The 13137-nt window shown below is 37.2% G+C and overlaps 1 long non-coding RNA gene across 1 annotated transcript; it reads left to right on the forward strand.

The window, feature by feature from the left end:
- The first annotated feature begins 1130 nt into the window (after positions 1–1130).
- Positions 1131–12924, forward strand: LOC119741812. The gene is made up of 4 exons (XR_005272776.1): positions 1131–1335; positions 10413–10648; positions 10827–11004; positions 11160–12924. It is a non-coding gene; the product is annotated as an uncharacterized LOC119741812 (long non-coding RNA).
- Positions 12925–13137: the final 213 nt, after the last annotated feature.

Below are 13137 nucleotides of genomic sequence, written 5' to 3' on the forward strand. Positions count from 1 at the left end.
TTGGAGGATATTATCGAGTGCTGACGCTAATACAGGAGTTGACCAGGCTCAGCCCCCCCCCTCGCCTTCATGAAATGATTTGATTTAAATCGGTGATATAAACCAAGCAACCATGATTAATCCTTGGTCCCGATTTTATTCTTTCCCGCGATAGTGTTGCTAAATGTACTAAGTCTTTCCCGCAACACACACAGAATTTCAGGAACATCTCCCGACTTCTCTCGAGAAAAACTGGAAATTTTCCCTGGCGAAAACAAAATCTGGTGACCTTTTCGTTTCTTGAATCGTTTTTATTTTGCCGAGATGGGGATAACCTTTGAGAAGTTTAGCCCCCCCTCCCTGCCCCGAGCTCCAATCGTCGTCAGGAAATATTTGCCAGTCTGTTCACGTCCCATCGTCACGGATATTTAGCCCAATAAGACGTGTCCGGGAATTGGGCTAAAAATCAGGCGAAGGGTTGCATAACGTAAAGGGCTTGAACAAGTTCAAGTTTGAAGAAATCCCCAAACTAAGAGATTCAGGTTGTTTATAATAATGTCAGTGTCAAAATTTTAAAGCTCATCACCTCAGGTTTGAAGACTTCTGTATAAGTCTATTTGATGAAATCTGTGGGGGAAAATGCACTCATAAGATCATAATGGTGTAGCTATTTTGGATATTTCCTCATATTGTCAATGACTTATAAATTTTGTAAAAAAGGATATTTAAAAAGATTATCCAAACTATACTTTAAATTTTTTAATGCACCAATTACAATATGGATAAATACATGACACAGCGGCCATTTTCTATAATAAGGTACACTTCCAAAACAACTTGCATGGTGTCCACCCTTCTTAAATATGCTTTGTATGGCCAATATAGAACATTTGGTGCTTTGGAACACAGGTACAGTCGGTCTCGATTTCATAAGCCGCGCCACGGACTGCAGTGACCAGCAGTCGCCCATTATTAGGATTACGTCATTAGCATTCTTTCGTCTGATTCGCAATTCTAAAAAAAATTGTCCATGCTTGCGCTGGAGGCAATTATGCAAATAGCGTGTTTAGAATACGCGCACGTATTGTTACATTCATGCCTCACTGATCCCTACAGTGTAGCATCCTGGGTGGCGTCTTAGACTAGTTGTTTCACAGCGTTGACTGCATGTCATTGTGCGCCTCAAGCTCACACATACACTTTCACTGTACTATTTTGTGCATTGCCTGTAATTTAATTTGGTAAAACTTTGAGCTTAGTTCTGTAAGTTTATTTTAGTTTAACATGTGTGTTAGTGGTTGGTGTTGACCATATCACTTGTCTTGCACCAAGATCAGCGCCAAGTATGAGCACAAGGTATGTCTTAATGTTACATGTTCGAATTATATGTTTTATGTGCAAGACATCGTTTAATATTGCATAAAAATGTTAAGATCTGGCACGTGCGGTGACATAGCGTTCGCACGGGGACATACAAATTTACCAAGGAATAAGTAATGTACGTGCAGTGACATTGCGTTCGCACGTTTAAAATTCAAATTTGCATAGGAATAAGTATATGGTACGTGCAGTGACATTGCGTTCGCACGTTTAAAATTCAAATTTTGCACATGAATAAGTATGGTACGTGCAGTGACATTGCGTTCGCACGTTTAAAATTCAAATTTGCAAAGGAATAAGTAAGGTACGTGCAGTGACATTGCGTTCGCACGTGAGGAATTCAAATTTACCAAGGAATAAAAGTTAGGTACGTGCAGTGACATTGACATTGTGTTTGCACGTTGACAATGAAAACAGTGGGCGTGGCCATAGTATCCGTTAATCCCAGAAAGTTTTGGTTGTTCAAACATTTTTGCAAGCTGAGCGAATAAACACTTTATCATGGGCTGGAAAACACTTCTTATTTGGAGGAATCTGTGAAGAAAAATTAGTTCGTCACCTGAAACGAAGAACTCCTTAAAATTAACTAAATGTTGTAAAAAAGAATAATAAATCGCACAATAAACTTGACAGCTATTTATAATTACTATTTTTTCAAGCCGGGTTGCATTTCAGTGGAAAGTTTCCTTTTCAAACTCTTGTTCCTGAATTTTTAAATACCATCGCTATACTTTACACCAGTACTTTCAATTTATAACTTTTTTTTTTACAATTTAAAAAAGTGGGGAAATTGATGATAGAGAAAACCTGTGACAGTGTCTCCTTCATTGTCACATTGATCTCCTTGTTTATAAAACTCCACATCATGGGGAAAAGTGGAACCTAAACATGTTATAAAAGTATGAACAATCTGGGGAAAAGTGTATAACCAAGAAATAAATTGGGATTTTGTAAAGTTTGGAGGGGTGCAGAGGCAGCTCGCGTGCATTATTAAGCAGCAGCGCCAAGCAGCCAGTTGCTTAGGCTAGGAGTGTGTGATAGGGATAGTGTCTGGTTAGGGTCAGGAATTCGATTTAAATTCGGTCTAATACCATCGAGATTCGAAAGCGTTTAGAAGGTAAACCTCTACCGCGTATTACCGCCTTTTCATTTTGGTGATTGAACTTTCTCTGAACAAATTCTAAGCCAAAATGTGAAAGTAAAACCCAACGCAAATACATACCAAGACCTAGAGGCAAGGGGATATAGGGGACTTGAATATTTTATTTTCGTATTACGTACGTACATGATGTTATCACGTTCGCATTTGATAATATAAATAATTTTTTATCACGTACGTACGCAATTATATTGCGGACGTACATTTGGTACGTAATATACTATTATTACGTAAGTAAGTGATGATAATTACATACGCAATATAATCACGCCCGTACGTGTTTGTATTTCGTATGCCCTCGGCAATATTACGTTGGTATGTTATATTATGTGATCACGTAGACAATTATATTGCATACGCAATTATTGCGTAGGCAATAATATTGCGTACGTAGGCCTGCATAATATAATATTTTCACATATGTATGTAATAATAAGTACGTTTTTGATTTCGTATGTATATTGCGTAGGTACTTAATATTATATGATCGCGTACGTACGCAATATTATTGCGTACGTACGTAATGTAATATTATCACTACGTAATTACGTACGTAATATAATCACGTACGCACGTTATTTAATTACATATGTACCCAGTAATATTGCGTATCTAGTTGTACGTGATGTATGATCACGTACGTACGCCCTATATTCATCACTAGTTCACTATAATACGCATCCGTATGTAATATTATCGTGTGCGTACATGATGATTTTACATACGTGCGTAAATTAATATTATCACCTGCTTACTTGATACTATCGTGTTCATACGTAATACATCCGTACTAATACAAATCTAAAATAAAAATGTCAAATAAAAATCTTCCCCTCTAGGTCTTATTAAATTCAAGGTCATTTTTTTTATACCGGAGAAACTTTACCCACGCGATTTCGTGAGCATGCTCCGAATAATTATCGGCAAAAAAATCTAGATAAATGTTAGCAAATGATAGGGCCTATATTAGGAGCAAGCACAACCCGCTGCAAGCATGCGCTCATCGAGCCTCTAAGCAGCGCGATAATGGGTGGGGATGGGGGAGGGGGTTAGGCGTTAACTCGACTTATTTGTCAGGACATAAGGTGTAGGAATTGTGAACGGAATCGGTTTCCGTTCATACCCATATAGGTAATCTTCTCTCTTTTTTGGCTCGAAAAGATCACACTTTTACATAGCCTCTACAGAAACCCCAGAGAGGAGGCTACCTTAAGTATTGAATTCTACCTAAGCCATCATACCCTAAAAGTTTCAGAGTTTTCATGAAACAGTTTAAATAAGACTAAAACGCAGATTGCATGATGATCGATGACACCGTGCCTTCTGCCTTGTCAAATAATTTTATTCCTAAAATTGAAAGTACTGGTGTATTTTTGTCGGTATCAGAAATTTTGCTTTTAAATTGAAATCTGATTTCATAATCGTTTTGTGATATTTGAACGATCCACTGGAATGGTGCCCGGATACATAATTTCTTTGGGGTATAAAATGTTCACGAGCGGGCAAGATAACAATCATTTTCAGGTATACGTGCAGTGACATTGCGTTCGCACGTGAGAAATTAAAATCTGCAAAGGAATAAGTAAGGTACGTGCAGTGACATTGCGTTCGCACGTTTAAAATTTAACATTTGCAAAGGAATAAGTAAGGTACGTGCAGTGACATTGCGTTCGCACGTTTAAAATTCAAATCTGCAAAGGAATAAGTAAGGTACGTGCAGTGACATTGCGTTCGCACGTTTAAAATTTAAAATTTGCAAAGGAATAAGTAAGGTACGTGCAGTGACATTGCGTTCGCACGTTTAAAATTCAAATTTGCAAAGGAATAAGTAAGGTACGTGCAGTGACATTGCGTTCGCACGTTTAAAATTTAAATTTTGCAAAGGAATAAGTAAGGTACGTGCAGTGACATTGCGTTCGCACGTTTAAAATTCAAACTTGCAAAGGAATAAGTAAGGTACGTGCAGTGACATTGCGTTCGCACGTTTAAAATTTAAATTTTGCAAAGGAATAAGTAAGGTACGTGCAGTGACATTGCGTTCGCACGTTTACAATTCAAATTTGCAAAGGAATAAGTAAGGTACGTGCAGTGACATTGCGTTCGCACGTTTAAAATTTAAATTTTGCAAAGGAATAAGTAAGGTACGTGCAGTGACATTGCGTTCGCACGTTTAAAATTCAAACTTGCAAAGGAATAAGTAAGGTACGTGCAGTGACATTGCGTTCGCACGTGGAAATTAAAATCTGTAAAAGGAATAAGTAAGGTACGTGCAGTGACATTGCGTTCGCACGTGAGAAATTAAAATCTGCATAAAGGAATAAGTAAGGTACGTGCAGTGACATTGCGTTCGCACGTGAGAAATTAAAATCTGCATAAAGGAATAAGTAAGATACGTGCAGTGACATTGCGTTCGCACGTGAGAAATTAAAATCTGCATAAAGGAATAAGTAAGGTACGTGCAGTGACATTGCGTTCGCACGTGAGAAATAAAAATCTGCATAAATGAATAAGTAAGGTACGTGCAGTGACATTGCGTTCGCACGTGAGAAATTAAAATCTGTATAAAGGAATAAGTAAGGTACGTGCAGTGACATTGCGTTCGCACGTGAGAAATTAAAATCTGTATAAAGGAATAAGTAAGGTACGTGCAGTGACATTGCGTTCGCACGTGAGAAATTAAAATCTGTATAAAGGAATAAGTAAGGTACGTGCAGTGACATTGCGTTCGCACGTGAGAAATTAAAATCTGTATAAAGGAATAAGTAAGGTACGTGCAGTGACATTGCGTTCGCACGTGAGAAATTTTAATTTGTATAAAGGAATAAGTAAGGTACGTGCAGTGACATTGCGTTCGCACGTGAGAAATTAAACATTTGTAAGGGAATAAGTTAAGTACGTGCAGTGCATTGCGTTCGCACGTGAAATTAAACATTGTGGAAATTAAACATTAAAGCAAACTTAAGGTCAGTGACGTTGACATGTCAATGTCGCTTCTAAGGGATATCCTCTTCGGTGCATATTAGTAGCGCCGACTTCCAAGAGGCCCCTTCCTGCAAAGGACCAGAGAGACTTCTGGATTTGATATGAGAACTTGAAAAGTCAAACTAACCTTGAACCAAAAAAACTTCAAAGAATTAAGCCACTCAATAAATAGCCATAAAGAGAAAACTGGAAGTTAATAATTAGCACTTAATACTGAAGGAGTTCTTTGTTAAGATGACGATGTAAACGCGCGTGTGTTGGAAATGAAAGATTTTTTGTTTAATCTGGGACTAACATCGTCTGTAAAAGCGCCTATTGTCTTCTCTGTTTATAATTGCAAAACGTGTAGTGTGAGCATACAGTGAGGGCACAATAGAGACTGATGATCAAAAAGATCATACTTTTGATTCATTATACTTGTATAAATTTATAGATTTATTGAAAGGAGATTATTATCCTTTAAGAAGATGATAATTTGATAAACTTCAATGGATTTCTGGCGGAGAATGAAGTGTGTATATTTCCATTGTAAATGTTGCATGTTGACAAACCAGGACATTTGCTTATTGCCGCTTTGTGTGGACTGCTTTCTATGTGTGGCGTGATTTTATTTCGTGTCATTTTCTCTGCATGTTGTTAAAGTAAAAATGCAAGGTTTTTAAATCAACTTTCGTTTCGGCCCACGAAAATGACAACTCGTATGTGTACCGCAAAGCAGACGTTGAAAGAAATAATACTTGAAATCAGTGTTACATTTTTTCTCGACTGCAATACTTCGGGGGAAAACGGTTTCAAAGCAGCAACAATCAGAAACAACGACAATACAAAATGTAGGCCCTACGCCAAACTTTACAGCGGCATTGGAAGAAATAACAGCCGAAATCAGCGCTACTTTTACCGTTACAGCTTTGCCTATCTGGAAAAAAGGTTGCTACTGTGACGAAAATGAAAAAAAAAAATCGGTTTACCCACAAACTTAAAAGAAAACGGTTACGGAAAAATCCAATAAATCAAAGCGACGAAATAAAGAAAATGATTAACAGAAATTACGGCAAAAATTAACAGTAGAAGCGACAGAAATAAACACATGAAATCGGTGTAAATTTCGATGAAATGCAAAAATCGGCTACCGTACCGTAAATTGTGATCGGCAGTAAGAATTAAAACGCTTCCAACAGTCAGAAAACAACGTTTTGCAAGCGGGAAAATTACAGTAGAAAAACAAAATGCTAGAAATTACGGCAAAAATCACAGCTGTGTTTGATAAAACAAATTACCATCTCGAACCAAAAAAAAAAACACCTGTTAAAAGAAACGTAACAAGTATGACGAAAATGAGAAAGAATCAAATCGGTGTTACCCACAAACTAAAAAGAAAATGGTTACGGAAATATCCAAATCAAAGCGACAAAATACAGAAAATGATGAACCGAAATTACGGCAAAAATCAACAGTAGGAGCGACAGAAATAAACACATGAATTCCGGTGTTAATTTTCCAACTTCGATGCAATGCAAAAAATGGCTACAAATACCATAAATTATGATCGGTAGTAACCGTTACAACGCTTCCAACAGTCGGAAAACAACGTTTAGCAAACGCGAAAATTACAGTAGAAAAACAAAATGTTGGAAATTACGGCAAAGCACAGCGGTATATTTGATTTAAAAACAAAAAACTGTTAAAAGAAACGACGGGATTTACAGCAATTGGAACAGTATCTCCCCGCAGGAACAAGTGTTATACGGAAATTAACGGATGTTGCTGCATACAGCGAGAACGTTTCCTTTAATAAAGTTATGGCGGCATTTAACAACGGCAAAATAATCACCATCTCGAACCAAAAAGCCTGTAGTAAAAAATGACGGATTTTACAGCAACATAAATTAGTATAGGACTAAGTATTTTCGCCTACAAAAATAACGGAAATTGCTTTAAAAGAACTGATGGCAAACAATTGTATTATTGTATATGAGTAAAATAATGTACGTTTAATGGCCATAAGACGCACGATGTTTTCCGATTAAATTTGTTTATGTTTTTTTAACCGTTTATGCATCATTTGTGCAAGTCCGATATGGAAATATCGGCAGGGTATTATGATTATTAAGTACCTTTTAGTCCTAATATGTTACTTATTTGGTAGTCTTACTTTGACCTTTGATAACGTAAGTCCGATCACCCAGCATCGGCTTGGAATGAGGCTGGACAATCAGTGCTGCGTTAGTCAAGGAGGAAAGCAGAGCTTATACGGCCAAAATACCAGCGCTGCGGTAGTGAAAGGGATAGCTAATACCTGGAATGGGTGATGGTTTTAATATCATCGTTCTATGACTTTCGAAATCAATATTTTTTGTTAAATGAGTGTACCACACTTATAATAAATTTCCAAAGGAGTTATTGTGAGACATGCGACACGTTTGCAGTCATATGCAGCACTATTATTTCCCTTGTTAGATTTAGGTATAGGGCCAACGTGTAACCCTCCTCCGACGTATGTCAATGTAAGTCCGATTTAGAAGGATCGGCAGGTATTATGAAGATGGCATTTTTGTTATCTTAAGGTCATAATGAATTCCTTCAATGTTCATTTACAGTGTGTGAGTTATTAAGCGGTTTTCAAGGCAACCTGGCATTATCAGTGTCTGCACATTTTTGTGTGCATTATAACAAATAATTGTTCTGTTTTAAAAGCAGACAATGAAACCTGAGGTAAACATTGGAAACATTGGGTAGAATCGTTAATTTCCAATGTGTCACAGGTAAGATAAGACGTAATTTAAGACATTTTCCCGCAGAACTACCGTCACGGAAATTGCTACACACCTTCGAGAGGTTTATCTTCCAAAAGAACTTCTGGTAAGAAACAAGGTACGTAATGTGAATGAGTAAAGCGTAATGTAAGTAAAAGACGCTTGTGAAAAAAACCGGGATGTAAGACATGCGACATGTTTACTGCATGCGACATTTCTTCATGCTCTTTTCATTTTGTTCATACCTAAACATCATTTTTGTAAGTCCGATTTCGAACGATCGGCAGGGACGCATAATTATCAAGGTATATTTTGTCCGTCTGTAACTCATTTAGTAGTCTTACTTTGACGTTTGCTAATGTAAGTCCGATCATCCAGCATCGGCTTTGAATGAGACTTGGATTTAAGGAGGTAAAGTAGAGATCGCTTAGTACTTGGTTGGTTGCCTCTTGGGATCTAAGCATACGGCCAAAACAACAACGCTGCTGCAGTGGAAGAGACAGCTTATACCTTGAATGGTTGACAGTTTCAATATCATCGGTCTGTGACGTTCAAAATCAGATCTCTGTGCGGATATGAGTATACCGCACTTACCTTGAATTTCCATAAGAAACTATTGTAAGACATGTGACATAATACAGTCACGTGCAACATTATATTGTCCTTGTCTTTAATTTGTAAATTAGAGTTACATGTAACCCTTCCTCCGTATGGTAATGTAAGTCCGATGTGGTAAGATCGGCAAGGATAAAGATGGCATTTCTTCATCTTAAGACCATAATGGATTTCTTTAATGTTCGTTTACAGTGTGGGTTATTTTGTGGTTTCCAAGACAAACCGCCAGTATCAGCGCGGCATATTTTTGTGTGCATTATAACAAATAATTGGGTCTGTTAAAAAAGTAAAACAATGAAAACATTGAGGTCAACATTGTAAACGTTAAACACGGGTAAAATCGTTGGTCTATTGCGTCATTAACCATGACACGTTTCAGGTAGGCTTAGACACTTAGACAATTGCTGGCTGCATTGGAATGTTGTATGTTTCACTTCAGTAACAATGAGCCAGGCCCAGTGTCTTCGAACACCTGTTCACTTAAAGCTTTCATCAAAGAAAATGAGGATCAAAAAGTTCAGACAGACTGCATGAGGAGGCTGCTTTGTTAGGACGAAAAATTGACCCTCTGACAGCCTCGTCACACCGTGTGGATCGCTCTTTGTGTGGTTTTATTTCGTGTCATTTTCTCTGCCTGTGTGGTAAAAGAAAAATGTGAAAGGATTTTAATGAAACTTGATTTGAGCGCTATACGAAAATGGCAAATCGTATAATACATGCAGCAAAGCAAGACGTTGAAAGAAATAATTCTTCAAATCAATTCGTCGGGGCCACAGTATCAAGCAGCAAAAATCAGAAACGACGAGAATACGCAGTTTGCGACATCTTCTGCGGTATTGGAAGAAATAATACCCGAAATCAGTGTTATTTTTTTTACCGCAAGGCGTAACTGCAGTATATACCTACCCGAGTACGACGAAAATCGGGAAAAAATCAAATCGCTGCTACCCAAAAAAAGTTTTTAAAAATATCAGTTACAGAAAATCAAAGCAACGAAAAATTAAAATGACGAAGAAATAACGGCAAAAATTAACGGCAAAAATTGGCAATCGGTGTTAATTTCCCTACATTTGACGCATGCACAACAATGGCTACAAATGCCAAAAAATTTGATCGGCAGCCAGCAACCGTTACTAAACCGCATCAAACAGTCGGGAAAACGAAGTTTTGCAAACGGGAAAATTACGGTAGAAAAACAAAATGACGGATATTATGGCAAAAATCACAACAGTACGTATTAAAAAAAATAATAATAACACCATCTCGAACAAACTGTTGAAAAAAAATTGACGTAATTTACAAAGCATGTTCGCCTACGAAAATAGCGGGAAACTGCTGCACATTCGAAAAGTTTGCTTTCAAAAAGACCTGGCAAAAACAGTTGTATTAATTAAGTGAATAATGAAAAGTGAAAAAAAAATATGTTTGGTTTGGTTGCTATAATTTCCATTGTGTGTCATAAACCATGCATGACAGGTTACAGATAGACTTAGACATAATTATTGGATGCGTTGGAATGTTTCACTTCAGTAACAATGGGCTAGGCCCAGCTGTTTTCTCACCCCTGTTCACTTAGGAATGATTCGCAGCTTTCATCAAAGAAAAGGAAGCATCTAAAAGTTGAGACAGACTGGCTGAGGAGGCTGCTTTGTTAGGAGGAAAATATCTGACAGCCTCGTCCTGACATCACACACACAAAGTCGAGGAACCGGAAGCAGGGAGGAGGACCGACAGATGAAGGATGACCTGCTTGCTGGGCTACCCATTACTGATTCTTGAGGTGAGTTTACATGCAGTATACTGAAAAGTAAACTGCAGCAGGTCAAATAGAATTAATAAAAAAATGAGTGAACTGGCGATCTTTTGATGTTCTCCCACACAAAGGTAAAGAGTGCTGGTAAGGGAGCATTGCTTTGTTGGGTTAATTCAACGTTTTCATTCCCCTTTCTGTTTTTTAGAAAAGGAGCACCGACAGGCTGGATGAAGAGGCTGCTTGCAGTCGCTGAGGATGAGAGGATGTAACTCCAATTTGAAACCATCTCATCAAGACAAAACCGAGGAACCGGAAGCAGGGAGGAGGACCGACAGATGAACTGGTGACCCTGCTTGCTGGGCATCCCATTACTGATTCTTGAGGTTAGATATAAAAAATACACTTGAGAAGTTGAACAGGATGGAATCAAATGATTTTCTAGCCATCTTTGGTGTTCCTCCATAAAGAAAGAGTGCTGGTGGTAAAGCATTACTTTGTGGGGTTAATTCAAAGTTTTTTCCACTTTTTTATATTTTAGACAAGGAGCACTGACGGGCATTGAACTGGCTGGATGAAGCGGCTGCTTCCAGTCGGTGAGGCCGAGAGGATGTGATCGACGCCAATTTGAAACCATCGCATCAAGACAAAACCGAGGAATTGGAAGCAGGGAGGAGGACCGACAGATGAACTGATGACCCTGCTTGTTGGGCCTGCCATTACTGATTCCCGAGGTGAATTTTGCTCAAATAAAAATTGCAGTCGACTCTCGTTTAAAATACAAACATCGGCCAGACAAAGCCAAAATGTTTGTAATATCAGAATGTTATATTAAGTGGAGTGCCAGTTATAATTATTCACTGTACACGTAAAATAATGCACATGGCTTTGTTTGCTATATAACTAGAATTTATCTTAAGTGTTTGTATTGACGAGAGTCGAATAACTGCGAGGCTTCTTCAAGGGTTTAAAAGATGCGTTAAATAATCAAATCACAAGCCATCGAGGTCCATATTGAATTAAATATGGGACAGTATATTTTGCAAGTCGTTATTTTTTCCAATTAGGCAACAATATTCGAAAAATTAAAGAAGTCTCTTTTTGGCATTAAAGGGAATATACATCATTTGCTTTTGCTGTAATTTTCAGAAATGGATGGAATTGGGGGGTTGGAAATATATAGCAAATATAGTTACACTGACTTTTTTGAGGTTTTGGGTTCGAAAATGCTATAAACTGTTCTATAAACTGCAACAGATGGTTATTAACTTGACAGTAAATTTTAAGATTCAAGTCATAAAGAGTTTTAAACAATTTCAGAAAGTGAAAATTAATTGTTTAAGATGTTGGAGAAATGTCACAAATTTAAGGCCGCCATGCATGCATTAAAATTGAAATGATTATTTTTTTCTATGGAGATATTTCTTTTATTGCATTGCAACAGGTAACTATAGCACTCAAAATACAGTTGCGTTTATCCTTTTATGATATATTTGATTGCACAGTTTTACTGATAATTAACTTTATTTTTCACTTTGTGTTTATTGGTGTTTTTTTATGTCTTTTCATTTAATTAATTGTTTAAGTAACCCGACAAAAGGATAAATGCAATGTATACTGAGTGCTGAACTTGCCTCATATCAAAAATTGTAGATAAAAAGTGCTTACAATACTTTAAATCAATCATCTATGAATGTTGATTTTTTTTTGGGGGGGGGGTTGGCTGTTTCCTGATTGCTACTTAATTTATTGAGTCGCGAAAAAAAGCCAAATTCAAAGAAACCAGCTTTACCCTGTTATTGCATGCTATGCTATGTCTTGCACCGCAACCCTATAATGTTCTTACTTTTTTTAAAGGTACATTATTTTAAGCTAAAGTTCAAAATGTCCGAATTGAATTGCTTCAAAACAAATTAAAATGTGTATTATTATTATAAGATGTTGCTATTAGTTTCTACTGACCTATCTTATTCCTGACTTTGTTAGTCAACTGAGGGCATTTGACCAATCAGCGGCGGTTGCTCTTTAAATCCCACCAATCCAATCACTTTGACTGCCACAGATCAGCATTGGGTGGCCCCGTCATTCCCCTCATATACTCGGTCATGATTGAAATGGAGTTGTCGACAGAGCAAGTGGGATCATGTTGCACTGGGAGAATTTAATTATTTGTTAATTTATGTGTATTGTTAATTTATTGTATTCTAGAATCCATTGTCAGTATTGTTTTGTAAGGAATTGGTAAAAACGTCGGTATGTCAATCGGTTGTAAAGAATAACAAAGAAATAAACTTAAAGAAATGAGATCCTTAGAATATTGTCATTTATTGTTGCCTTTTGTGCGTTTTTGTTTCAGTGGTAAAAAAATTAAATGAAAGGGAAAAAAAAAAGTCGACTGAAATGACGTTTTGAATATGGCGATTGTGGACGGGGTGCACACATGATATGATCAAAGAACATAAAATATATTTGGTTTTTGTATGGGGAATATTCATGCTTATTATGTAGGCTATTCCGTA

The sequence above is a fragment of the Patiria miniata genome, unplaced genomic scaffold (assembly GCF_015706575.1).
Source record: "Patiria miniata isolate m_02_andy unplaced genomic scaffold, ASM1570657v1 HiC_scaffold_5, whole genome shotgun sequence".
In the NCBI taxonomy this organism is placed as follows: Eukaryota; Metazoa; Echinodermata; class Asteroidea; order Valvatida; family Asterinidae; genus Patiria; species Patiria miniata.